A 25,848-nucleotide genomic window follows, 5' to 3' on the forward strand; every position below is an offset into this window, starting at 1 on the left:
TGGAAACATCACATTTTCTAAATTCTCAACTTTTATGAACCTACAGTTCATTTAATTACCCTACAAATCACAATCATTAATTTCTATTCAAGGGATGGTAAACTATAAACACAGCAACATACAAAATGGAAACAATGCCTGTGCCCACATAAAGTAGCAAAGAAGCACAAAAACAAGATCAACAAAAATATTGACACTCAAAAACTTAAAAAAAATATTTTTTTTAATATTTTATTCAGTTTCTGAGAGAGAGGGGGGGAGAGAGAGAGAGAGAGAGAGAGGACACAAGCAGGAGAGGGGCAGAGAGGGAGACATAGAATCCGAAGCAGGATCCAGGATCCAAGCTGTCAGCACAGAGCCCAATGTGGGCTCGAACTCATGAACCACGAGATCATGACCTGAGCTGAAGTTGGACACTCAACCGACTGAACCACCTAGATGCCCCAAAAACTTTTTAAAAAGGACAATAACGGATAAAACCTACTCAATTTCAATCATGACATTAAAAACCCAAAGGACGACCATGATCAAACAAGGGCAATGAGTATTAACACTAAGAGACATGAGTGTGTTAAGAATGCAGTGTGTTTCCTGCCGACATCTGCGTGACCGACAGTCCATGTCCTGGCAGGCAATTCCACCACAGGTGCTTCATCACTCACTTGCTGTGAAACACATTCTTAAAAACTTTTTTGTTTTCTTAAGATGGTGAGCATTAAACTCTGCATTTTGTCAAATCCAGCATTCAAAACAGAAACCTGAGGGGCGACTGGGTGGCTCAGCTGGTCAAGCGTCCAACCTCAGCTCTGGTCATGATCTTGCGGCTTATGGGTTTGAGCCCCTGTTGGGCTGTGTGCTGTGAGCACAGAGCCTGCTTTGGGTCCTCTGTCGTCTTCTCTTTCTGCTCCTCCCCAACTAGTGCACGCTTGCGCTCTCTCTTTCTGTCTCTCTCAAAAATAAACAAACGTAAAAAAGCAGAAACCAGAGAAACTTTGAAATATGTAATAGGAATTGCATCCACCTCTCAGTGACGTTATTTCTTAGACTAGGTGATAACGCATTCTACCTTAGAGCTCAGTTTCTTCAAAATCATTAAGATGAAATCTCCTATAATTCTGTAAGGAGAGCTTCTAAAATGATCTAAAAGGACAAGACTATCCACATTAGTTTTCTGAAATTCTAGGAACCTGCTATCAGAAAAATGACTTTAAATGAAGTTTTTGTGTTGGCCTTTTTTTTTGTTTTTTCAGTGTATATTTAAGCAATTACTGGGTCAGTCACCATGCCAGGTTTGGGGGGAAACTGTTATGGACAAGGGAGTCTGCATCCCTAGACACAGAGGAGAAGGAAAGTTGATCCCTCAGATTAAATTCAACATACAGGGGACCATGGGGACTATAGAAAGAACCATTCTCATGAACTGAGGGAAAGGGAGAGCCCGGAGGGCTTCCTGAAGGAAGTGGTATGTCAGCTGAGACCTGAAGGATGAGTAAAAGTTAACAAAGTGAAGAGGAGAAGGAAGACCATTTTAAGCACAGGAAATAGCTTATGTGGGGACGCCTGGGTGGCTCAGTCATTAAAGCATCCAACTCATGATTTCAGCTCAGGTCATGGTCTCAGGAGATTGAGCCCCATGTCAGACTCCATGCTGAGCATGGAGCCTGCTTTAGATTCTCTCTCTCCCCACCCCCGTCCCTCTCCCCTATCGTGCACGCTCTTGAAAGAAAGAGAGAGAGAAAGAAGAAAGGAAAAGAAAAAGAAAATAGCTTATGTGAAGACTTATGAGTGAGAAGATCGTGGGGCTATGAGGGAAAAAAAAAGATCAATAGAGCTGGAGCCTAGATTTCATAAAGACAGTTGATGTAGCTGGGAAGACAGGCAGGAGTAAAACAATAGATCCAGACTACACAGCATTAAGGAAAATTTAAGAACAAAAGAAAGCCTTTGAGATGTGTGTTTTACAAGGGCCGCTCTCTAAAGAATGGGCTGGAGAACTGCAGGAGAAATGGGGGAATGGCTTGGAGACACTATGACAGTGGAGACGAAATGAAGTTGGATGAGACCAAGGTGCCCTGAGGAGATGGCAAGGCCTGGGGATATACAGAACGGGCAGTAAGGGAGTAAGGAGGCAGGAATGATTCTGATTTCTAACTTAGGCAACTGACTGCATGATGATGTCATTCGCAAGATATGAAATGTCAAAGCATGAGCAATTTGGAGTGGCAACTGTGAGATTCTGTTACTTAAGTTTTGGACACGTTGTGTTTGGTTACCTGTGCAGCAAGTAGTGACGTCTCAGATCTGGTTCTGGAACTCAGGAGAGGAACCTAGGATGGAGATCTTGGAGTCTCCAATGGTTCCAATCATGAGAGTGGAAGAGGCCCTCCAGGCAGAATGTGGGTTGTGAGAAATAAAAAGGACCTGAGAAATACCCCAATGAATACCAAATTTGGTGAGAGGCAAAGAAAGGCAGTCTTGTATCTTATGCCAAGTTCCCTAAGAAGTAAATCTTGAGACAAAGGTGTGTGCTCAGACTTTCTTTGGGGTGCCGTGCCTGGACAAGTTCAAGAAGGATAAAAACACAGGTGAGTCCAGGAAAGAGGGAAAGCACATAGAAGGTGATACATTGCCAAACTAGCCACAGCCTCACAGGATAACATTAGCCACATGTTTATTCATGCAGGATATCTCCAGAAAGGTCGTATGAAACCCATGAAGGAGGTTTTGTTTCAGGGTGAGAAAGGGCAAACAATTTATCTGCCAGGTTTTTCCCATTTCCCGTGTCTTACTGATCAACTGCTTCCACATTTCCAGGTCTCATTACTTCCTACTCTTAAGCAGCTGCTGGGAAAGCCTGATCCCTCGGGGGTTCTACCAGGTTGAACTTGGGTGCTGGAGCTGCTGCAGCGCCCCTATGGTAGGCACTGTCCAGGCTCTGCAGAAGTCAGGCCCTTGTGCCCGCTGGAGGCAGAGACCAGACAGTGGTAGAGGTGACAAAGCACTGGCAGTGGAAGCCAGGACTTTATAAATGCTTGAATAATGCAGGCCACCGTTGGGCTTATCTAGCCTGAGATCAGAGTAAGCTGCATGACTAAGGAGGGAGGTGTGTCTGAACAAATATGGACACTAGTGTATGAACTATGAAGAGCACATCCTGTAGGAAGCCTGATAGAAATGGCCCTAGGCGGCCGAAAAGTTAAATAATGTCAAAGAAGGCAAGGAAAAATTATTCCATAAAGGGACCCATCCATGCCAAGTATTTCAGACAAACAGGACAAACAGGCTAACAACTGTAGTGGATTTTAATGGATCGTCCCTTCTTCCGACAAAGACACTTTAGCTTTCCTGTCGGGAGCCATGCTTCCTCTACTTTTGGCTCGAGTGCCCTGGTTGGAGTAAATCCCCCCAGGAGCCCCACAGTTAGAACGTGACCCAGACACACACCGTCAGATACTCATCTCTGTGCTCACAGGGATGGCGTGCCAACCAGCCAGGTCATTTTACAACTTTTGCAGGAACACTTGGGAAAAAGCTATAAGCTCTGACTTTTCAATCATATGATCCAAAGTATCCTTTTTCCTAAGCCAACTTTAGCTGCATTTTTATCACTTATAACCGAGAGGTAACTTACAACTACGAGGGCAGAAAGGTGTCTGTTGGACTTAGTGTCAGATCAGTAGGAGCCTTGGAAAGAACAGTGGCAGTAGTGAAATTCTGGAAGAAGTGATTGTCCCTTTATCCTCTTTTCAACTCCTCAAATGCTAGTTTATCTACTGGGAAGGAACGAGGAAGACAACTTTAAAATGTTTAAAGTACCTGCAGGAGGAAGGAGAAATGACAGCCACAGATGCATTCTGCTTGGCATCTTGGCTCACGTAGCTGCCTTTCTGTCAGCATCTGCAATTCCACCTTCAGGACCGGGACTGGTAATACTTCAGCTGCTGCTGGGTCCCTGCTCTGTCCCTGTAGTTACATACACCCTGGTCCTGCCCTAATAATTATCTTCTTTGTAAATAAAAGCCTCCTCGAAATATCCTGATTTGAGCATGCCATCTCTTTCCTCTTGGAATCCTGAAACTGATCCAAATGTCAAACTAATGTCATCCTAATGTTTAAAAAAGAACCTAACATACAACATTCTCATTAAGAAGTATAGCTAGTTTATTTTGAGCATTACTGTATTGTTTGTTTTGTTTTTAAGGAAGCATTTGAGACAGCCAAATCCTTCAAAATGGTATTCTTGGACACCCAGAAGAACATACTTCTATTTGTCTGTCTTTCTATCTGAATATCAGCCACCCATCCCAAAGTCACTAGACAGTCATGCTTATTATTTTTAGGGTGAGTCACCTCCTCAAGTGAGTGGAAAGAACAACCACAGAGCAGTGATTTTTGGTGATGGCTGAAAACCAAATAATGACTGCACATTGATTTTAAATATCGGTTGCCTTTAACCTGAATGGCTTTTGTCATTAAATTTCCCAGAGTAGCTTCTGAGAAATTAATATGTATCTAGAAGGCCAATATCTGCACCATGTACCATCTAGCACACTGCTCGGTGCAGAACAGGTGATTAATCACTGTGGGCAGATTGGTTTGTTTGCATAATTAATTGTTGATACTGTTGTCTGCAGTGAATTCTGTGGTTGTATATGCAGGCAGACCACGCTTAGTTTTATTACCTCTGCAAAATGTGACCTTTTTTGCATTGTCTCATTAGATGGATTAAAATAACATCCATAGAGGGACTCTATGTTTAATACTCCTTACAGGAAAGATCTTTAAATTTATCACCCCTCTCCCACCCCCATTATCAGTTCAACTCACACATTTAAATAACTGAAGGTCTAGAAATGATTTTCAGAGACATAATCCAAAACAAATCAATTTAGAAGATAAAATGCTTTGAAATAAAATGTCCTTAATATGCCTATAACAGCTTTTTCTGAACATAAAACTAAAAAAAAAAAAAAATTTAATTTGCATAGTTCTAATGTTTATTAAAAGTCATTGTAATGTCCATTCTTAACAGACTTATCTTTGTTTTCAAGTTGATTGTTTTGGATATCTTTTCCATTTTTTTAATTCTTATTTATGGTCTGAGCCCATATTATATTTAATAACCCTAAAAATTGCCATCAGCAACTTTGATTCAACATGATAAACTTGACAGTTTTCACAGTTGTTAGCAATAAATGTAATGGAAATGATGTATATGCTCACATGAAGTAACACAGAATTCCACATACATGTGCACATACAAACAGATCATTAAAAATAATGCTGGAGGGGCTCCTGGGTGACTCAGTTGGTTAGTCTTCCAACCCTTGATTTCGGCTCAGGTCATGATCTGGTCATGAGATCAAGCCCCACTTGGGGCTTTGCGTTGGACATAGAGCCTGCGTAAGATTCTCTCTCTCCCTCTTCCTCTGCCCCTCCCCCCACTCACATATGCATGCTCTCTTTCTGTCTCTCAAAAGAAAAATAATAGTAGTAATAGTGCAGAAGAATAGACCACACGGCTGGGAACATACTGGGCTGTCTTTGCCATTGCTGCTGGGCTCCTTCCCCTGTCAAGTCAGATATATGCTTATGGAAGTAGCCTCAAATTCTTGGCTGCATTGTTAAACCTTGATTATTGTCTGGATCAGCAATCATATTTTTCTTATGTTCTCAGCTATTTAGTGTTTTTTTTTTGGAAGAACAGGGTGACATCAGCCTAACATTCTGAATAATTACCCTAATGCAAGACATTTAGATGCTACTTGACAGAAGCATCTAGAAGGGCTGATGCTTGACAGAAGCATCTGATGAAATTGAATGAAGATGCTAATTATCAAAAATATGGAAACACAGGTGTCGCTGGATCCTTCTATCGGGTGAAAATTCTTTTTTTATGTATTTTTTAAGTTTACTTATTTTTGAGAGAGAGAGAACAAATGAGGGAGGGGCAGAGAGGGAGAGAGAGAATCTGAAGCAAACCCCCTGCTCAGTACGTAGCCTGATGCAGGGCAGTATCTCACAACCATGATATCATGACCTGAGCCAAAATCAAGAGTCAGATGCCTAACTGACTGAGCCACTCAGGTGTCCCTATCAGGTGAAAATTCTTTGCTGAGTTATAACAGGACCTCAAAATCTACAAAAAAATGACCAAATATGTCAGAGCTACAAGGACCCATCATTGTAATAAAGCATAGTTTATGACCTCAGAGGAAAATAAAGACTTCTCTACTGTGGGATTAAACTCCAAAGTAGGCAGAGACTAGTTGTCCCTTAATAGAAACAGTTAAAGCCTTTAAGTATGTTCATGACCATTGTCTGGAATATTCTGATTAGTTTATCAAAGCATATGATGATATACATGCCATATTAGAGGTCTTGAGATGGCTGCTTATAACCTATGATCATTAAGAACCATTTACATGGGAGAAAATTTAAGCACTGTGTGAAGCAGGGTTACTATGAATGGAGGTAGGGTGTGCACTGAGCAAAGAAGCCTTGAGACTTGTTCGTGTGGTTAAAATGAACCTCTGTACACCTGTTTACACCTCTGAAGTCTTAGCGCTGGGAAGATGCATGGAAATCTTAACCAGAGAAAAGGGAATTCCAGAAATTCCACTGGAAAAGAAGCTTTCTATCCCTTTTTGCCAAAAAAACAAAAACAAAAACAAAAAACCCACTAGTTAATCTAAGGTTCTCCCCCTTTGATACTGGAAATGTAACTACTACCCTCCTGCAGAGGGTTCTAGTCACTGTTCTGATTTTACAGTTCCTTCTCACTGTATTAAAGTACAGCTATGTATGTGTTAAATAACTTATCATTTTCATCCATATGGTTATTTATGCAACTATCAACCTGCCTTAGCTGAGAATCTATTGAAGGAAATATGCAAAACAAACAAAAATAAAGGTGCAGAAGCAAACTTAGGAAACCCCGGAAGGAAACCCATGAAAGAACAAAGGTATAGTGTCTAACATTGTACTGAAAACAGATCTTTACATCTTATACAGCTAGCATGGGGCCCAGGAATATGTGTGCTTGCCTTATACACCAGGTCCGTGGTTCTCAAAGTGTGGCTCCAACCAGCAGCAGTACCTGGGAACTTGTAAATGCAAATCTTTGGCATCCCTGCTGGACCTACCAGATGGAAACCATAAGGAAGGGTTCAGCAACCAGGATTTTAGCAATCCGTTCAGGTGGGGTTTCTTCACGTTAACCTGAGAACCACTGTTCTAGGCAATTCTGGTACCAGTGGTCCTTAGACCACATTGAGGATTACTGACCAATAAATCAGATATTTTTCATAGATTCAGGTAAGTCATGTTTTAAATCAGTATAGTCCAAGATAACACTACAATGAACCTAAACAACTTTTTTTTAATGTTTATTCATTTTTGAGAGAGAGTGAGTGGGGGAGGGGCAGAGAGATAGGGAGACAGAGAATCCCAAGCAAGCTCCGCACTGTCAGCACAGAGCCCCATGTGGGCCTCAAACTCACGAACAGTGAGATCATGATCTGAGCCGAAATCAAGAGTCAGATGCTTAACCAACTGAGCCAGCCACCCAAGCACTGCTGAATGTAACCAACTTTAAAGATAATTTCACTTAAAGTGTCAAGAGAACATTCATTTTTGAAAAATTCTTTAGCTTCTCAATTTTTCCTCAAACTGTCAGTCAGTATGCTGATAGTAACAGCAGAGTGACTTATAACACTAGATCCATCAGCAAATCTCATATTTAGCAATTCCATATTTGGGGCAAGAAGGGCTGTTTTTAAGTACTAAGTACGTATTACTTCATTCAAAATATATTAATGAGTTTCATCTAAAAATGTCCACAATTATTAGTAAAAAAAATAAATTGCAGTAGCTATAAAGACAAATAAAAATTGGAAAGCTTAGTTCTTCCTGTTGAAAATAAAGGAAGAAATTTCTCCCCCCTCCCTCTTATTGGAGCATTTCTTAGAAATCTTTTAATTAAAATTTGATTCTCTGTGTTTTTGAAATGTGTATAAATCTTTTTAGAAGCTAAATAAGCCTCTTGCCAGCACTGTGACCCAAGAGTGTCTTTCTCAAGGACCTGAGAGCCATCTCTTTCAAATGTAATCATCAAGAGAGATTGTACCCTGTCTCCCAATTTCGTGAGACAATAGGGTGACAGGCTCCTGGCTCCCAGTTGCAAAACCACTTCCTATAGTAAAGATAGTAGAAGTGTATTTTCTTTTGTCCAAAACCAATCAGCAGACACATACGATCGCTGGAATTATCGGGTGAATTTAAGATGAGCTATATCTAACAAATGGTGCTGTCAGCTCCTCTAACTTGAGGACTAATTATGGTTTATCTTGAGAACATGTATGCTGTGGATTGTATCTGCTTGACTTTACAAAAGGGTGAGATTTCTTTCTTTGTAGTCCCTTAGTAGATTGCCTTGGATCATCACATTCTGGTTTGATGTTTATTCAATAACTGTTTTCTGTGTCTACTACTTTTATGGAGAGCCTTTTTTTTTTTTTTTTTTTTGATTGGGAGAATATTTTGCTCTTAATTATATTTCCCTAAGATATCAAAATCCTGTTTTAGGATGTGTAGAATTTTTTTCTGCTAATTTATATTACCAATTAAAACTTTCATCACTTTCCAGAATCAGTTAAGTATCATATATGACCTGATTAAAGCAAACACATATCTGAGGCCAATGGAGCATATAAAACCAGATTTCCTGGTGACGATGTCTTATTCATCATCTTTTAGAAACAGAAAATCTTTCTCATTAGGATAAACTATTTTAGTGTGGTCTCAAGACAAAAAAGGCTTTTGCTGTTTTATGTCCTCAATAATAATAGACTTGTATATTCTACTGGGAAGTACCTAGATTAAAAAGTAAGTTTTCATCGGAAAGTTTGATTATTTACTATCAAAACCCTAAATTCCAGAGAAGGCTTTATAGCTGTAATAATATTAAAAAAATAAGTGACCAATATTTAATATTTTTTAAATATGCTAATTAGGTCAGCATTAACTTTCCTAAGTGGTTATTTCATAATCGTTTGAGTATTGTTCTTTCGTTTCCTTGAGCCTACCAAGCTTTATTTACACCAAATGTGGGCACTATTATAAATGGAAGAATCCCTAACTTGATTTACTAAGTTTCTTTGTGACTAGCTTCACTTCATTTAAGTTTATTGTTCATTAGATTATTTCTTTCTTTGACAATTTAAATGTCTTTGTTCACAGACCTGTATTTCCTTCATAATTAACTTCCATTTTCTAGCTTTTCTTAATGCTGCTGTGATACGCAAGGTTCATCTGGGTCCTGTGGTTAATGAGATTAGAATTTGTATCACCTCTGGACAACTTTTTAAGGTCGAACTGCAGGTTTCCCTATTGAGTTAGAAAGTAGTGAAGGGAGATGTCTTAAGAGTAATGCCTGTTACCCCCTAGGTTTCTGGCCCTACTTTGAAAATTAACATTTTAAACTAATTTGGTATATACAATCATTAAAAAATAAAGTTAAAAATTAAAGTTATAGGTTCTTTCTTCCTGCCTCATATCTGTACCTGTTTAGGCCTTTAAGAAATTGACGTAAGGAATCCTGGGGCAAGCTACAATTTAGTTTTTGCCTAATGTAGCCTCGACTGACTTAAAAAATTGAGTTATGTTTACATATCAAAATTGAAATAGAAATTTCAGCACAGATTTGTAAAAGAGCTTTTACTTCTCTTTAGGGAATACCAGCCTAAAACCAGTTTTAGAGTTGAATTACACTCAATCTATTTCGATTCCCTTACCTCTACCTCTACTTCAGTTTATATTAGTTAAGTTTCAATAACATTTTAGGACCCTGAAAACTAATAATTCATATCAACTGAATATATTATTAGAGAGAAATTAATTGTAGTGCTAAGCAGTGTGCTATGTGGCTCAGAGAATATGTATGTGTTGGCATTTTAAAAAATATGTATGTTAATAGTGTCATAAATATTTTCTAAAAGAGGCTGGTGATGTGCTTATTTTAAGTGAAAAAATATGTTTTGGAAATGTTTTTAAATGCCTTTTGGCCACTTTTAATCATTATGGTAAAATAAATAATAAATAAGTATCATGTAAAATAAATATCATGGTAATTATCATGGTAAAATAAACAAACACCACAAGAAAAAAACTTTCAAAGGCATATTGGGTTAGGCCAATGGCAAAAAGTCCGAGAAAAACATGAGTAAAATGTCTGCACTAAAAAATAAGTGTATAAAAATGTGACTTGTGTCCCGGGCTCTCTGGGCACAAGTGACAACCTCTGGTAGAGAGTAAAGGCATGTGTTCCATTTACTCACCTGCAGTGAAATCAATGTTTAAAGACTACAGATTTTAAGTTCTATCTTTCAACAAAACCAGAATGTAAAACAGAAAGCAAAGAAACTTTGAAACATGTAATAACGATTTCTTTCACATCTGTGGTAATATTTCTTAATAACTGATGCTACAATCTAGCTGAAAGCTTAGTGTCTTAAGTCACAATTCTACCTCATATAATTCTGTAATGAAAGCTCTTCAAAGAACTGCAAAGGCAAGATAGTACATACTTGTTTTCTGAATTTCTTGGGAAAGGAAACTGGGTGTTCTAGACTTGACAGGATGAGAAGACAAAAATTTTTACAAATGTGTTTATATGTTAGACATAGTTTGAAGCCTATCCCCATGCCTGGTTTGGAGGAAAGCAGTTATGAGCAAGGTAGGCAGAGGCCCCACCCCTATACAGAAAGGAGGACAACTAAACCTCTCTGATGAGGGCAGTGAGAGCAGATGTCCAAGTGCAGTGGCAGCCACAGCAGGAACCCCTAACCTGAACTGGGGGAAGGAGTGAATATCCAGGAGGACTTCCTGGGGGAAGTGATAGCTAGGCTGGAACCTAAAGTGTGAGCACAAGTGAGCAAGATGAAGAGAGATGAGACTGTTTCAAGCAGAGGAAATAGCTTATGTGAAGGCTCAGAGGTGAAAAACCTCATGAGCCCCCAAGGAAATAAAAGTTCAATAGGGTTGGAACTTAGGTCACCTAGACTGTTGAGAGGCAAGAAATAAACCCGAAAATATGGACAGAATGTGGGGCATAAAATGCAAACTTCATAACATCCAAAAACGTTTACAAAAGGACACAAAGAGCTTTTGAGATTTGTGTTTTACAGGGGTCGTGCTCTAAAGAATGGGCTGGGAAACTGCAGGAGAGGGGGGACAATGGCTTGCAGGAGAGGGAGGTTACAGCAGTAGAAGAGGAATAATACTGATGAGAAGATAGAACGGTCAAGGCCTGATGAGAGATGATGTGACCACTAAGCAGTAAGAGACAGTGAGAGGTCAAGGTGGTTTCAGGCGTCTGATTTAGGAAAACATGATGGTGCCATTGACTAAGAAAGGAAATTCCCAACCCCCTCCCTGACCCCCAAAAAAGAGGAAATGTCTAGGAAAGAGCAGTTTGGGTTTGGCCCATAGCTAAGTTTGTTAGTTGGAGATTCCTGTGAGCCTTCCTGGGAAGGACCTCCAGTGAGAGCTGGGTCCATGGAGCTGGGAGCTCAGGAGAGAAGCCCGGGATAGAGATGGAGGTCTGGGAGTGATCAGATTACAGATTATATATATATTATATATAAGACAAACTTTATTATTATAAAACTAATTATGTATATAATTATATATATAATGTAATATAATTAGTTGTAGATAGATAGAGATAGAGATATAGATATTGCAGAAACCATGGGAGTGGGTGGTGTCTCCCCAGAAGAATGTGTGTTGTGTTGTGAGATGACAAGTGTCTAGGAGGAAACCTAAGTAGAAAGTCCTGTGTCTTAGCTCAGGTTCCCTAAGAAGCAAAGCCAAAGCAAGTGATGTGCTAACCCTTTACTGGAGGGGTGTGGGGCACTATGACGGGACAGTAAGAATAAGACAAAAATAGGAATGGGGTAGGAAAGGCCAGAAAGCAGTCACACGGGGGTGCATTAGGTAGGTGGTCACAGCCTCAGGAGAAAAACACAGCCTGGTGGTCGGTCATGCAATCTTAAGAGAGAAACCCTGTGTAAATGTTGCCTAGTCTGTCAGGCAGACTTCTAGCTCCTCATTTTCTGCCTCTCATGAATCACTCACCCTGTGTGTGCATTAACTTCCCGGCCTCTCTTAGTTGTATTAACCAACCCTTCTGGGCAGCCATCGAGGAAGCAAGAGCCTTTGTGGGTCTGTTTTTCTCAAGTCTCAGTACTGGGACTTCTAGTACTTCCCCCAAAAGGGCAGAGTGGGGCTTTGCCAAAGCCCAGCTCTCAGGGGATCCAAGATAGATGGCAGTCAGGAATTGTGGCCCAGTTGGCAGGAGCTGGAGTTTTGCAAATAATGAAATGATGTGAGTATCATGGGGCCTCTGTAGCTAGGAATCCAGGCAAGCCACTGAAAGCCTGAAAAACTTTCCAAAGTACAGAATGAAGTTTTAAAAGGTTAAAGTGAAAGTCGGTCTGGTACATCTTGTGAGGAAGACTGAGAAGTTGGAATGGAAAAAAGAATATTGAAGGGCAAGGGAAGAGTGTGTCTAATGTTTCGGTATAATCATACACAATAAACACTACTGTGGATATGCATTTATTGCTTCTGGTAATGTGCGTCAGTTTTCTTGTGGAACCATGCCTAACCTACTCTTGGTTCATTTGGTGCCCAGATGCAAACAATCAATGTGTGACCTCCCTGAGCACAGGGATGGCCTGTGAGCCCAAGGCCAATGGGACTCCATGCCAGGAATTTCACTGGAAAAATAGGTAAAGAGCTGGGAGCCTTTATAAGTTTTATAAACCCATGAATTCCCTTTGTTTGCTTAGGTCAGTTAGAATTGTCTTTCTGTCATTCCGCCTATCTGTCCTTCCTGACTGCTGCAGAGACAGAGAAGTGTCATTGGATTTAATTATAGAAACCATTGGTCTTGGTGAGGATGATTTCAGTGGGGCAGCACTGGAGAAGTCGGGATGATTCTCACAGCTTCTCCATCCTCTTTCCTCGAGCCTTCAAATGCTGCTTCACTTCTTGCAAGAGGACTGAGAAGGACAATGCTTAGAGCATCTGTAAGAGGAAGCGAAACTGACAAATGCAGCCGGTTTGGCATCTGTGCTCCGATTTCTCTGGACCTCCCCTGGGGGTGGGGTGCTGCCTCTCACTGGGCTCCAAAGTGCTGCCAGAACATAGCAGACCCATCAGTTTTAAAAGATTGCAGGCTGTCCATGATATGAAGAGGCCTGATCTTAGTTTGTATTTAATCCCATGCCAGATACATAGTGGACTTCTATTATTTATGGGTTCCTTTGAGATGCCTGCCCTACAAGGAGCCAGGAGCAGCCTACAGCATCGCTCCATCTGGAGTTTTCACAGAAGATGATGTCCTTCTTAGGGCTGAAAAGGTTATATTTTGGCCACATCTCCAAAATCTGATCACTCCAAAGACCAGATGTAGAAATTTTCAGATCCATTTTACAGTTCTTTCCTTCATCTCCATTGTTTTTCTTAGAATGATAACAAATCAGTTACTCAAACCTCAGTTTTGTCTCATAACAACTCTCATATCCACACCTTTCTTATTTAGGTTGTATTCCCAGATTCAGGTGCTCGTTACCTCTGGCCTAGAATGGAGGATGGCATCCTAATTGGTCTTTGTGCCTCCAGGCACCGTCTGCTCCTCTGCATCATTATTCAGCTTATTACCAGGCTAACAATGTCATAATTGCATCAAATGTCTGAGCCTTAGTTAAAGCAGAGGCACTGAATGGCCCTATACCTGCAGTGTATCTATACTTCAGATATAGCACTTGTAGTAGCCAACCTTTTATTAAAATTAGTTGCAGACATTTTGTGTCTTTCTATTTATCTATCAGTCTTCCATAAAGCAGAGTAAATTTTTTGAAGTTGGAGAATGATTCAGTGGGCTTCAATTCAGTAGAAAGGCCACAAGGCAATTAAATGGAAAGAAATTTCCTTAAATACTGGCATGTGGCAGGTAGATCTTGAGTTTCAACTTAGTTATTAGAAGTGTGGGGTGCCTGGGTGGCTCAGTCGGTTGAGCCTCCGACTTCAGCTCAGGTCATGATCTCACAGTTCATGAGTTTGAGCCGCGTCAGGCTCTGTGCTGACAGCTCGGAGCCTGGAGCCTGCTTCAAGTTCTGCTTCTCCCTCTGTCTCTGCCTCTCCCCTGCTCACACTCTGTTTTTCTCTGTCTCTCAAAAATAAATAAACCTTTAGAAGTGTAGTCTGAGACCTCATAGTGCTCTGCTTGTCATTTTATGACATGTACCTGGTCACCGGGGAACCCAGTGTCAGTCCTGATCCTATATTTTTAATAAATCAAATAACTATGTGTTTAGATCATAAAAATTGGTGTGAACACAAGTAACGATGATCATTGGCTTAAACTTTAAATGAAAAATTATTGGCCACGTCTCCTTCATGCCTTGTATTTTTGCAGGATCTTAACTGAGAGTTTAGATTCTTCTTCAAACTCACAGAATACCTCTGGTAAACGATAAGATGTATATGCTTAAAATATATTTTCTAGTTTCCCATCTGCATGTGCCAAAAATAAATTCTTTTCTTAAAAGAAAAAGGAACACATTTGCAAGGTTAATTTCCTCAGGGAAAAGTGGAGTTTTCAGAACAATTTTAATGTTTTTATATTTTTCTTTAATTTATAACTCACGGCTTAATTTTTATTCACATTTGATACTCATATTTGCATGATAAAGAGATGCTATGTCATTTTTAAACACCTCTTGATCATCTGAGTAGCTGTGGGAAGAGAAGTAAGGTATGAAAAAGAATAAGGATTTTCAAATCCCATATTGGATCAACTTCCCTAATCCTACAAACTTCAGCGCTAATTAGCAATGGCAGACCACCTTCCTTGTGGAAGGCTTGGAATGATTAATGCATCACCATTTTCAGATTTTCGTGGCGGCTTAGTAATGTCACCTCATCCGCTCCCCACTCCCTTTACTGGGATCACCTCTGGAATGGACGTTTGGGCCTGCAATGATGACAGTAACCACCTCGGTTTTCTCTTCACAGAAATCAGCACCAGTTAGTTGGCAGATGATCCAAAAGCTCTCCTCTCACTTTTGACCCAGTAGCTTTATTCTGAGGCATTGCCAGACAGATGCCAAACCCACGCTATGGCTTACGAATGGTAAAGCCTTCTTAGACGGGTAAGGAAAATGCCCCTTCCAAAGATGATAGACCAAGTATAAAGCTCCAAAACCGTATTTCTTCCTTCTCAGTCAGTTGATTTGCAAAATATTTCTTTTTTTTTTTTTTTTTAATTTTTCTTCAGTGTTTATTTTTGAGAGACGGAGTGAGAGCAGGGCAGGGGCAGAGAGAGAGGGAGACACAGAATCTGAAGCAGGCTCCAGGCTCTGAGCTGTCAGCACAGAACCCAACATGAGGCTCGAATCCACGAACCACGAGATCATGACCTGAGCTGAAGTTGGATGCTTAACTGACGGAGCCACCCAGGCACCCCAGCAAAATATTCCTGAGGATGTTTTGAGGAGGTTGGTTATTTGGGATAATGAGAAGTGGCCTGGGACATTTCCTCATTTTTAATTATGCTGGTGGAAGAGGGAGAATGTAGAGTATTTCCCTGCCATTCTGGGGCCATTTTTATATACCCGATCTCTGCCAACCTCTTTATGTACAATACATTTTTATGTGTTTCCACATAGCACATTGAGAAAGGTTAGATCATTGTACCTTTTTTTTTTTTTTTTTTTAATAGAAGGAAACCGAGGCCTACTTTCACAACTTAAGAGAGTCAGGTCAAGTGCAAAGGATCTTTAGAGTGTCATCAGGTATCTCAACAGTCATAGTGAAAGAGGACAGTGGAGGGACACCTTCAAACTTTGGCAGGAAAAATAGTTCTTATTTAGATTATACACCAAGCCAAACTATGAATCAAGCCAGAGAAAAATAAGGACATATTCAAACAAGAAAGCTTTCACACAAAACAAAACAAACATTTACAAGACTGTGGCAAAAGAATAAAGTAGAAAGAAAAAAGAAAAAGAGCAACTCATGGGTGACAGGAAACACGTAAATGATCGAGAAGAGGTTTCTCCATGCCCCTTAAGTCTCGACTGGCCTGTGACTTTCTTAGGACAATGGAACAATACGAAAAGTGACACAAGAAGAAGGTTAACAGTGGTTTTGTATTAGAGCTTCCTCAGTGTTGGGGACCTTTACCGTTTCCACTCTGTGGGCTTGCCCGCCAGGTGATGAAAACCACATGGCCCCATTGTGCCCCCAGTTCACATGCCCGGCCAGTTACCATTGAGGTCCTTGGCTGAATTTCATTCACACTCAGCAGTGAATGCAGCAGAGATGTGAAAAAAAAAAAGAAAAAAATCTCTTGGCTGTGTCCCATCCACAATGCTGATCCATAAAACTCTAAGTCACATAAATGGTGATTATGTTAAGCAACTGAGTTTGCGGGCAGTTTTCACACTGCACAAAATAACCAATGGTGAGATTGGAAGCTAGATGTGGGGTGCTGACAAAAGAAAAAGAAGATGCAGCACTGGCTTTGAGATGAGGCCGCAGGCAGAAACTGTTTGCAAGTCTGGAAAGACGGCGACCTGCGTTATATACAGGAGGACAACAGTTGCAAAACTAACACCTGTCACAACTTGGGAAGGAGGAAGCACCTAGTGAACTTTAGATTGGCTAAGGAGGTCACCAGACAGAGTCTTAAAAGTGTCATTTCTTTTGTGATAAAGTATGGGAACAGGGAGATGAGTTAAAGAAAGAATTATTGGGGTGCCTGGGTGGCTCAGTCGGTTGGGCATCTGACTTCGCCTCAGGTCATGATCTCGCGGCTTGTGGGTTCGAGCCCCATGTTGGGCTCCATGCTTACAGCTCGGAGCCTGAAGCCTGCTTCGGATTCTGTGTCTCCCTCTCTCTCTGCCCCTCCCCCACTTGTGTTCTGTCTCTCTCTGTCTCTCAAAAATGAATGAATGTAAAAAAAAAAAATTTGTTTTAAAGAAAGAATTATTTAGTTTTAAAGCAGAATGTAGAGGGAACTTACAAGGCTTAGGACCTATTGAGTTAGAAAAGGACTCACATTCTGCCTCACCATACAGTAAAAAAGTCTTAAATGATAAAGATTAAATCAAGAGTGTGCCTATAAGAAAAAATTGTTAAGGTCTATCAAAGATTTAGGGTAGTGCCTAGAAACACCTTTCAACTGGATAAAAAAGCTTCTGAGAAAACTTAAAGATATGTTTTAAGGGTTTTATTCTAGTGGAAGGGCACTAGCTTTAACTTCCAGAGACTGAGATTGTTCAAATTGCAGAAATGCCTCTAGACTCTCAAAACTCCACCAGAAATAGCTGCTCACCTACAAAACGGACTACTTTTTTCATGAAAAGAAAAACACATTTCAGAGCAGGAACCAAAAGCCCAAAAGAAGAGCCATGGATCAGGAAGCCCATTCCTAGGTTACAATCAAGGAAATGCCCTGGGAAACACTCCCAGGGAGCACCCCAAGCTCCAGTCAAGGAGCATCTTCTGCTCTGGCACGTTTGTCCTATGGCATTTAAAAATCCTTATGAACCAGTGACTGGTTTTATTGGGAGTGCCTATCATGGTATTTGTATTTATTTGGCACGACATGGCATGACATGGTGTGGTCTCTGTATACGACATGGATGTAGGGAGTGTGTGTGATGGGGGCATATACTTGTCTTTGGTCTCTGGCTATAGAGGACTCATCCTGGAGGAGATTCTGAGGCCCTGGACATCAAATCTGATGCCCTAATCATGTAAGACTTTTAAGAGATCTGAGATGAAGAAAGTATGTTGCATGTGAGAACAATGTAAGTTACTCCAGCCAGAAGGCACAGATAAATTGCAAAAATACCCGTGATGCCTTGTAGCTCCTCCCACCAAAGGTAAAATCCACCTTCACCTCCATGAGTCTAGACTGGCCTTATATCTTGCTTTGACTAATTAATTAGAATATGATACAAACAGAGAATTGAAAAGTGCAAGGGCATTAGGAATTCCTTTCTTGCTCCTTTTGGGACTGAGTGAAGAAGTCTGAGCTGGCTGGCTGGAGAATCAGAAATAAGGCGGTCCAGTTACCACTTTTGCCCCAGCTAAACAGTCCCATAAACACCTAGAATCTGACAGACAGCTACTGAAAAGGCATATCTGAGAGAGCCCAGATAAGACCCACAGGAGAACTACTCAGCTGATTCCAGACCAATTTGCTGCCTCACAGACTATAAGCTAAATAAATAGTTGTTTGGAGGTAGCTTGTAGCACAGAAATGGCTCATACACTCACTATGCAGCAATTGGCAGGTGAACCGTTCCTTCTAGACTTCAGAAAGTGACATATTACCAACTCATTTCTCTTCCTTATCCCTACTGGCCACACTTTAATTCCAACCAGTCCCAGTTTGGATGGGCATATTTTTAAATGTGAGAATATACTGCATCTTTGTGCTGGAACATGTCTGCAAAGCAGATTGTTTAATTTCTTGAAAAAAGGGCAGTGATGCCCTGAAAGATAAGAGATAGCCCATTGTAGAGACATTTGTCCACCTGTCCCACCCCTATAAGGATATTTATCATTATTCCATTCCTCCAGCATCTGTTTTGTTTAAATATCACTTATATCTCTGTGCAATTGCTTTGACACTGATGCCAAAGTATTCTAGGGTCACAAAATTGAATTAGCACCACAGCCAAGAGGTAAAATGAGGGACATATGTTCCACTCCATCTCCTGGTCCCTACTGAGCCGGCTTCTGAGAGACCGTCTCTGGTTTGTCTCTCCCATCCCCATAAGCAGCACTAAGAACCCATAAGGACCCACCTTCATGCCGCATTTGCTCTAACACCATGAGACTTAAGTTCAGACGTGAGTCAGATCCTGACTCCAGCACTTACCAGTCATGCATCAGGATAATGATATGTACCTCACAAAGCTTTGTAAGGATTAAACGGGAGGAGACATGAGAAATACCTTAGGGCCCCACATGTATTAAAATCTTGATTTTTTTTTTTTGAGAGAGAGAGAGAGAAAGAGCCCACGCGTGTGCACACACACGAGGGAGGCGGGGGGCAAAGGGAGAGAGAGAAAGAGAAAATCCCAAGCAGAGAATTCAGACTGACAGTGGAGTCTGACTCAAGGCTTGATCCCACAATCCTGGGATCATGACCCGAGCTGAAGTCAGGAATTGGATGCTCAAAGGACTGAGCCACCCAGGGGCCCTTAAACTCCCTGAGTTTTTAATAGATTCATGTGACTGTCAGGTACGCTGCACCTCTGCTTTCGCTGTCGCTGTGACGACAACAAGTTTATGGGACTGAGGTGCTGCGGCATGGTTTGTCACGCTGGATGGAGACAGCCAACTGCTTCTTTGTCATTCTGTAATCTGTTTGGTCTGTGCTGCTTTCTGGTCTAAGGGTCAGAATAGATTGGGCCACGAGGTGGGCTGCACCCTCTCTGGCTGGCCAGACGCCTCGGGGGACGTCTGCCTGCTTAGCTGAACTGGGGCCAGTCCTGACATGGTGTCATGGTTTAGGGGCAACATGGTTTCCTGGATGGGGCACAGGAGCAGGATTCATGGGACCTGGGCTTTCTGCCAGGTCCCAGCACTAATTTGGCAAAGTGACCTTGGGCAAACCACTTTCCTTCTCTTCTTTCTATTAAAGGAATTTTAATAGATTTTATGACCACACCTCATAAAGATACAGTGAAGATTAATGTAGGATATCTGAAGCAATTTCAGAGGGAAACGCCACAGAGATTATAATTAGTTTTACAATCCATAATTAAGTCTATAAATAGGAGGTATACACATCTGAATTATACATTTAAAAATAAGAGTTTCCATTTAGAAAAAAAATCTTTCTAAAGAAAATGAAGACCAATGACTTGGTCATATTCAGAGAGATGAGGAACTGGAAAAATACAAAGATTGTGGCCTTAATGTCGCCTTCAATTTGGACCCTCCAGTGGGATAACAAAGCTGATCATAGAGGATAACATCTCTATCAGATCTCCTGGACTAAAGGTTTAACTCATTAACTCACAAAGGAGAAGTATCCACGGCATTTACAGATAAAAGGGTTGCGATCTTAACCCAATTCTGGATATGGGGATTTTATGAGGGAATAATTAATTGTAGAACCTTTGAAAAGCACTGGAGAACCCCTTCCCTTAAATATCTCTCACATCCTTCAGGTCCACGTTCCTCAATCCAGGCAAGAATGGGATGCTACAGGACCAAGGAGGGCTTGCCAACAGCAGCCAGGAGCCCATTCAGTCATTGCCATCTTGGGAAATGTTTATGTTGTAACCCTCTGGGCATCAAGAGATTTTCCTTTTGTTGCCCCTCCCCCATTCCATTCCACCAACTGAATAGCCCCTGCGAACAGTATAGTAGAGCATGGGGTCAAATACACAGTTGAATCTCACCACCTTTTAGGGATTTCAAAATACTCCAAATTCAGGATCCTGACACAAACACACTGACATTATTCAGTTAGTTGAAAGTACATTCAGAGCACAGATACCCTGTTTCAGGCCCATTAGCTGTAGTCCCAGGGTCAGCAAGCTCATGCTATGGTCTGGACCTTTGGCTGTTTTCTGTCTCTCCACCCCTTCCCAGTCAAGCGTGACTGTCCTTGGGCCATCACGAATGCTGGGACCGTGATGCCCTTTACTGTTTGAGCATCGGCCACCACTTGGTTTCTGGCTGAAGCTGCTCTTTTCATAGCCCCCGGACTCCCAAGTTGACAGGTCACAATTTAACACACTGGATTCATAAAAACAAATAAAATAGAACCTTTTTTAATTTTCTCTGGCAGACCTACTCCTGCTCACCAGCCTCTACTTCCTGGGGCTAGGCCAAGAAGGTGGGGGAGATGTCTACATAACAGTCCCCAGTTAGTTTTAGTCTAGATCATGTCTCTTGGGGAAACAATCCATCAAAGTGATTCACTCCTAACAGACCTGCTCCTCCCCACTCTCCCCTGCACCTCCCCCACATGGTGGCTGGCTTCCCAGGAGTGGGAGCTCCCCATCCCCCTGTTGTCTGGATGGAGGAAGGTATCTTGGCCTCACGGGAGGCCTCACCAGGGAGGGCTGGTCCCCCTGCACCAGCTGGTCCTGGCTATCCTCTGGCTGATCTCTGCTGAGATGAGGTGGATGCATTCTTAACTGTAGAGTCGGCCTGTGTTTCTGCTCAGGGCTTGGCTGGTGTATCTCCCAGTGTGTTTGCTCAGTCAGGCCATGCTCCTGGGGAGCCCAGCACCCCGCGGTTGAGCAGGCCTCTCTCCAGCTCAGATGAGTACAATTCACCCGCCAAGGTCATTGGTGAATCTTGAGGGGCCCTGAATCCATCCACCTTGGATTCAGGGTCACTTAGCTCATGCCAAAATGAGACCCACTGAGGCTCCCCAGTTCTGTCTCTCTGCCTTCATACTTCCCTTCTGTCACATTTTTCTTGTGTCAGTTAACATAAGAGAAGATGCTAGTCTACGAGGAAGTTGAATTAGGGATGCACATAGTTTGAGTTCAATGGCGTTTGTTTATGTAGTTCACAGACACACCTGAGTCCTGTTAAATTATTGTGTTGATCCAGGATAGAAATGACTTCTAGTATTGCCCTGCTTGTGCTTGAAATGTTCTTCCCCCATGTCTTATGGCTTTCTCCTTCAAACTCTTTCTTCTCTGAGAGCCGCCCCTGACCACAGGCCCATAATGGTATTCTCTGTCCCCTTACCTTGCTTTCCTTTTCTTTTTTCCTAAAGTTTATTAATTTATTTATTTGGAAAGAGACAGCCAGAGAGAGGAGAGAGAGAGAGAATCCCAAGCAGGCTCCACACTGTCAGCACAGAGTCTGATGTGGAGCTCGAACCCATGAGCCATGAGATCATGACCTGATCTGAAACCAAGAGTCAGACGCTTAACCAACTGAGCCACCCAGGTGCCCTGCTTTATTTTTCCTTATTACACTTATCTTTCACAAATAATATTAGTTTTTTTCTTGTTGACTTTCATCTCCCCCATTAGAACTTAAGCTCCAGAGGGCATGGTCTTTCTCTTGTTCACTGGAATATTCCCAGTGTGTAAGATGAAATAATATCCTTAATAATGTTTGATATTATTAAAATAAAAATCCATATTGAAGTGTGCAACAGAATAAAGTAATTTAGAGGGGAACCTGGGTGGCTCAGTCAGTTAAGCATCCAACTTTGGCTCAGGTCATGATCTCATGGTTGTGAATTCGAGCCCCGCATCTGGCTTTGTGCTGACAGCTCAGAGCCTGGAGCCTGCTTCAGATTCTGTGTCTCCCTCTCTCTCTGCCCCTTCCCTGCTCATGCTCTGTCTCTTTCTCTCTCAAAAATAAATGAACATTAAAAAGATTTTTTTTAAGAATAAAGAAACTTAGATATTAACTAGTTTCATTAGCTGTAAGAGAAGAATTTGAGACCAGAGCTGTCTTCCTACTTTATGCCTGGTATGATTTCTATTGTATCGCTCAAGCTATCTTCCTCAAAGGTATGTTAAGTAAAAATGTATTTGTTTGAGATTCCATGTATTTGTGTAATAATCTGCAATAAGATATCTGGATCAAAAATTAGCTTTATTACTAAGTCAACACCTGATCATCTTAAATATTGATATACATAGTGCAATTTATTTTTAAAAGTCACAGGAAAAGAAAAGGAGACAAAGCAGACTTTCAGTGTCTTTATTTTATTTTTTAATTATAGACATATAGTTCTATATATCCATATTATTTATGCCTATTTTGAAATGAATCCATAAACGCTTTTTTTAAGTTTATTTATTTATTTTGAGAGAGACAGAGACAATGTGAGCAAGAGAGGGGCAGAGAGAGAGAGGGAGAGAGAGAATCCCAAGCAGACTCCACACTGCCAACACAGAGCCTGACGTGGGGCTCAAACTCACAAAACCATTAAGATCATGACCTGAGCCAAAACCAAGAGTTGGACCCTTAACCAGCTGAGCACCCAGGCGCCCCTATAAACACTTTTCTTTAATGCACATATAAATGGAGTCAATATCTTTGTGGTATTATTGCATAAAAGAAAGAAATTAGAGTAAATGCTACAATTTTTACTTTTATACTCATTTAAGGAAATGAGTTTTGTTTATAAATTTGTGCACAGTGTATAGTCATGCTGGCTTTTACACACAGACAACAAAGGAATAGGGGAAAAGACACATATTGCAAAGCTATATCAAAGGGCCCTAAGTGACTTCACATTATAGTTTTTCTCTGGCGCGTTCTATTTGGCTGGTTGAATGACTGTCATTTTGCACCCATTCCTCTGAGGCAATGACATGGTGAGGACGGTATTTTGATGGATGGAACTGTCAGAAGCTGCTGAGTATTTAGATATTGCACTGGTGTATTACATTTACAAAGGACTGCATTATAGGAAAGTGTGATTGCTCTTCTCTGACTATTCTTCTGAGCGTTAAGGACATGGGCTGGTAGTTAAAGAACAATGATGCATTTTCCTTTTCCTCATCCTACCACCTCTGTTGTGTTGCTTAGCTGCAGTTGAAACAAACCCCAAGGCTTTTGTTCACAGGCTTTAGTCTAAGGATGAACTCTCCTTCAGCTAGCTTCGTGTAATGCAATATGGCAAAGGCAAGGCATTTGAAAATCAGGTTCATCATGGCAGATTCTATAGACGAGAACAATAAACCACATTGCTTACTAGAAACTTAGAGGACAAAGACTTGAACTAAATATGCTACCTTATTTTCTTACTCAGTGTGTTATTTCCAAAACAGCCCCCCTTTTCCACCCCCCCCCAACACCGACCATCCGAAAGTAGAGCATTCCTATGAAAACTTGCATAAACCAAAATGGCATAAGGCAACCAGTATCCTCCACTCTCTGAAAGTTTGGAAGTTCACGTTAGGTCTCTTTGCTTTTATGAAAGTCCTTCATTAGTACCTGTTTTCTCTGAGTGAAAGAAATAAGAGGATTTCTGCTTTTACATACAGTAATTACCACCCTAATGCAGGTGTTTCAAAAGAGAGGGATACCTGTAAAGACATTTTCATAGATTAACGGACTTCATCTGCTATTCTCTCCTCAAAGGAGAATTTGAGAAACCAACCCTTTCTCTTAGGAAGGCTGCTTTTTATTATTTGCATGGGACTTAAGGGGTCAATCTCCTTAAGTGGCACAACATAGCGTATAGTCTACCATCTCCAGCTTTTCCTCCTACTACATTTCAGAGCCACACAGCATGATCACAGATATTATCTCTACATAACTCCTTCCTCAAAATTGTCCTACCAGAGTAGTGGCATTTTACCTTTGAGACTTGTATTTCTAGAAACATTTAATTTTCTTTTTTAAATTTTTTTTAATGTTTATTATTTTTGAGAGACAGAGAGACAGAACCTGAGCAGAGGCAGGGCAGAGAGAGGGAGGGAGACACAGAATCCGAAGCCGGCTCCAGGCTCTGAGCTGTCAACAAAGAGCCCAACGTGGGGCTGGAACTCATGAATCATGAAGACGTGACCTGAGCTGAAGTCAGGTGGTTAACTGACTGAGTCACCCAGGCACCCCTAGAAACATTTAATGTTCTGACCAAGTTAAAATGACAAAGCTAAATGACAGTAACCACGCTGTTTCCTCTCCAGTATCCTGATGTCTGAGAGGCTAAGAATCACTTTGGATCCCCATTCTAGAGATACCGCTGTCACCAGTTGTGCCATTTTGTCTGGATGGAGTCTAGGTCTCTTCCTAATTTGGGGAGGGGGTGAGTAACTCCAGGATTTTACTTCTCATTACAAAAGCACAAGCCAAAGAGACCTGAGCCTCTCTTTCCTTTCGTGTTGCCTCCATTTGACCACAGGGTCCATATCTCCTAGGAAGCTGCATCTTGACCAAGTGAGGTGGTGAGAAGGAATATTGGAGGTCATCTCATCCCTCTTTTAGGAGGTGGGGATTCCTGCCCAGGCTGTGCGTGTGCAGATACTATTACTGTGCTGCCTCTTTCCTGTCGTATGCATGCGTGTGTTCCTTTGTTTCTCTCTTTGCGGCTTCCTGCTTCCAAGCCTGCTACGTTAGCCTTGTATCAATTCTGTGAGATTTCGCATGTGGAATTACACACACACATGCCATTATATCCTGTCTCACAAATAAATACCTTTTGCTCAGGTTAGAACAAATTTCTGTTGTTTGTGACAAAGAACCCTACCTGATACGGATGCCATGGTTCTAAATCTTCTAGGAAAGGAAAGAACCAAAATCCTAGGGTGGTGTATTTGACCCAGTCCTCAAAAGCTAACCATTCACAATTAAGTTAGTGAATAGTGGAAGCATGGTATGACCTGTGTTATAGAGTAAGAAAGTTCATGTAGCACCTTAGGGTACAATCATGTTTTCGTTAACACTTTCATCTTTATGTGAAATGTTTTAGTGTGCTGCCTTTTTTCCTGATGGTTTGAAATGTTATATCTATTTTGGACATGTAGAGAGGGCACAAGCAAAGCTTCATAAGAGCACATGCAGTTAGGCTTTCTCTCATCCTAGTTTCCCTGTTGAATTGAGTTTTTGAGTTTTGGGTTTGGGGTTCTGGGCTTTGGGTTTTCTTTTCTTGTCTCGTCTCTTCTCTTCTCTTCTCTTCTTTCCTTTTCTCTTCTCTTCTCTCCTCTTTTTTCTCTTCTCTTTCCTTTCCTTTCCTTCCTTTTCTTTTCTTTTCTTTTCTTTCTTTCTTTCTTTTTTTCGAGAGCTTATCTCTCAACTTTGTACATTTAAGAAGAGTCT

The 25,848-nt window shown here is 41.2% G+C and overlaps 1 pseudogene; it reads left to right on the forward strand.

Annotated features, from left to right (window-relative positions):
• Positions 1-562: 562 nt before the first annotated feature.
• On the forward strand, positions 563-6,686 carry LOC121038023 (glycoprotein-N-acetylgalactosamine 3-beta-galactosyltransferase 1-like; annotated as a pseudogene).
• Positions 6,687-25,848: the final 19,162 nt, after the last annotated feature.

The sequence above is a fragment of the Herpailurus yagouaroundi genome, unplaced genomic scaffold (genome assembly GCF_014898765.1).
Source record: "Herpailurus yagouaroundi ecotype Mexico unplaced genomic scaffold, PumYag 165, whole genome shotgun sequence".
In the NCBI taxonomy this organism is placed as follows: domain Eukaryota; kingdom Metazoa; phylum Chordata; class Mammalia; order Carnivora; family Felidae; genus Herpailurus; species Herpailurus yagouaroundi.